This window comes from Haliotis rufescens, unplaced genomic scaffold (genome assembly GCF_023055435.1).
Source record: "Haliotis rufescens isolate VD_foot unplaced genomic scaffold, xgHalRufe1.0.p SCAF_24, whole genome shotgun sequence".
NCBI lineage: Eukaryota > Metazoa > Mollusca > Gastropoda > Lepetellida > Haliotidae > Haliotis > Haliotis rufescens.
In genome coordinates, this window is record NW_025963935.1 from 8622802 (window position 1) to 8626731 (window position 3930).

A 3930-nucleotide genomic window follows, 5' to 3' on the forward strand; every position below is an offset into this window, starting at 1 on the left:
TGACTGTTTTATGAAGCACAACCAACAGTGTCATTACTGTCTGCTTAGTGAAACACAAACAACAGTGGCATTGCAGAATCTTTAGTGAAACACAACCAACAGTGTCATTACTGACTGCTTAGTCAAACACAAACAACAGTGGCATTGCAGACTGTTAAGTGAAACATAACGAATAGTGTCATTACTGACTGTTTAGTGAAGCACACCCAACAGTGGCATTACTGACTGCTTAGTGAAGCACAGCCAACAGTGTCATTGCTGACTTTTTAGTGAAGCACAACCAATAGTGTCATTACTGACTGTTTAGTGAAGCAGAACCAACAGTGACATTGCTGACTATTTAATGAAGCACAACCAACAGTGTCATTACTGACTGTTTAGTGAAGCACAACCAACAGTGCCATTACTGACTGTTTAGTGAAGCACAACCAACAGTGCCATTACTGACTGTTTAGTGAAGCACAACCACAAGTGACATTACTGACTGTTTAGTGAAGCACAACCAACAGTGCCATTGCTGACTGTTTAATGAAGCACAACCAACAGTGTCATTACTGACTGTTTCGTGAAACACAGCCAACAGTGCCATTGCTGACTGTTTTATGAAGCACAAGCAACAGTGTCATTACAGTGTGCTTAGTGAAACACAAACAACAGTGGCATTGCAGACTGTTAATGAAACACAACCAACAGTGTCATTACTGACTGCTTAGTGTAGCACAAACAACAGTGGCATTGCAGACTGTTAAGTGAAAAACAACCAATAGTGTCATTACTGACTGTTTAGTGAAGCACAACCAACAGTGGCATTACTGACTGTTTAGTGAAGCACAGCCAACAATGCCATTGCTGACTGTTTAGAGAAGCACAACCAATAGTGTCATTACTGACTGTTTAGTGAAGCACAACCAACAATGTCATTGCTGACTATTTAATGAAGCACAACCAACAATGTCATTACTGACTGTTTAGTGAAGCACAACCACAAGTGACATTACTGACTGTTTAGTGAAGCACAACCAACAGTGCCATTGCTGACTGTTTAATGAAGCACAACCAACAGTGTCATTACTGACTGTTTCGTGAAACACAGCCAACAGTGCCATTGCTGACTGTTTTATGAAGCACAACCAACAGTGTCATTACTGTCTGCTTAGTGAAACACAAACAACAGTGGCATTACTGACTGTTTAGTGAAGCACAAACCAACAGTGCCATTATTGACTGTTTAGTGAACCACAACCACAAGTGGCATTACTGACTATTTAATGAAGCACAACCAACAATGCCATTACTGACTGTTAAGTGAAGCACAACAAACAGTGCCATTACTGACTGTTTAGTGAAGGACAACCAACAGTGGCATTACTGACTGTTTAGTGAAGCACAACCAACAGTGGCATTACTGACTGTTTAATGAAGCACAACCAATAGTGGCATTACTGACTGTTTAATGAAGCACAAACAACAGTGCCATTGCTGACTGTTTAGTGAAGCACAACCAACAGTGGCATTACTGACTGTTTATTGAAGCACAACCAACTGTGGCATTGAAGACTGGTTAGTGAAACACTACCAACATTGGCTTCACAGACTGTTTAGTGAAACACAGCCAACAGTGCCATTGCTGACTGTTTTATGAAGCACAACAAACAGTGTCATTACTGTCTGCTTAGTGAAACACAAACAACAGTGGCATTGCAGACTCTTTAGTGAAACACAAACAACAGTGTCATTACTGACTGGTTAGTCAAACACAAACAACAGTGGCATTGCAGACTGTTAAGTGAAACACAACGAATAGTGTCATTACTGACTGTTTAGTGAAGCACAACCAACAGTGGTATTACTGACTGTTTAGTGAAGCACAGCCAACAGTGTCATTGCTGACTGTTAAGTGAAACACAACGAATAGTGTCATTACTGACTGTTTAGTGAAGCACAACCAACAGTGGCATTACTGACTGTTTAGTGAAGCACAGCCAACAGTGTCATTGCTGACTGTTTAGTGAAGCACAACCAATAGTGTCATTACTGACTGTTTAGTGAAGCACAACCAACAGTGCCATTGCTGACTATTTAATGAAGCACAACCAATAGTGTCATTACTGACTGTTTAGTGAAGCACAACCAACAGTGCCATTACTGACTGTTTAGTGAAGCACAACCAACAGTGCCATTACTGACTGTTTAGTGAACCACAACCACAAGTGGCATTACTGACTGTTCAGTGAAGCACAACCAACAGTGCCATTGCTGACTGTTTAATGAAGCACAACCAACAGTGTCATTACTGACTGTTTCGTGAAACACAGCCAACAGTGCCATTGCTGACTTTTTAATGAAGCACAACCAACAATGTCATTGCTGACTATTTAATGAAGCACAACCAACAATGTCATTACTGACTGTTTAGTGAAGCACAAACCAACAGTGCCATTATCGACTGTTTAAGGAAGCACAACCAACAGTGCCATTACTGACTGTTTAGTGAACCACAACCACAAGTGGCATTACCGACTGTTTAATGAAGCACAACAACAGTGGCATTACTGACTGTTTAGTGAAGCACAACCAACAGTGCCAATACTGACTGCTTAGTGAAGCACAACCAACAGTGGCATTACAGACTGTTTAATGAAGCACAACCAACAGTGGCATTACTGACTGTTTAGTGAAGCACAACCAACTGTGTCATTGCTGATTGTTTAATGAAGCACAACCAACAGTGCCATTGCTGATTGTTTAATGAAGCACAACCAACAGTGTCATTACTGCCTGTTAAGTGAAGCACAACCAACAGTGCCATTACTGACTGCTTAGTGAAGCACAACCAACAGTGGCATTACTGACTGTTTAATGAAGCACAACCAACTGTGTCATTACTGACTGTTTAATGAAGCACAACCAACAGTGCAATTGCTGATTGTTTAATGAAGCACAACCAACAGTGTCATTACTGCCTGTTAAGTGAAGCACAACCAACAGTGCCATTACTGACTGCTTAGTGAAGCACAACCAACAGTGGCATTACTGACTGTTTAATGAAGCACAACCAACAGTGGCATTACTGAATGTTTAATGAAGCACAACCAACAGTGGCATTACTGACTGTTTAATGAAGCACAACCAACAGTGGCATTACTGACTGTTTAGTGAAGCACAACCAAATGTGTCATTACTGACTGTTTAATGAAGCACAACCAACAGTGCCATTGCTGACTGTTTAATGAAGCACAGCCAACAGTGTCATTACTGACTGTTACGTGAAGCACAACAAACAGTGCCATTACTGACTGCTTAGTGAAGCACAACCAACAGTGGCATTACTGACTGCTTAGTGAAGCACAACCAACAGTGGCATTACTGACTGTTTAGTGAAGCACAACCAACTGTGTCATTACTGACTGTTTAATGAAGCACAACCAACAGTGCCATTGCTGATTGTTTAATGAAGCACAACCAACAGTGTCATTACTGCCTGTTAAGTGAAGCACAACCAACAGTGCCATTACTGACTGCTTAGTGAAACACAACCAACAGTGGCATTACTGACTGTTTAATGAAGCACAACCAACAGTGGCATTACTGAATGTTTAATGAAGCACAACCAACAGTGGCATTACTGACTGTTTAATGAAGCACAACCAACAGTGGCATTACTGACTGTTTAGTGAAGCACAACCAAATGTGTCATTACTGACTGTTTAATGAAGCACAACCAACAGTGCCATTGCTGACTGTTTAATGAAGCACAGCCAACAGTGTCATTACTGACTGTTACGTGAAGCACAACAAACAGTGCCATTACTGACTGCTTAGTGAAGCACAACCAACAGTGGCATTACTGACTCTTTAGTGAAGCACAACCAACAGTGGCATTACTGACTGTTTAATGAAGCACAACCAATAGTGTCATTACTGACTGTT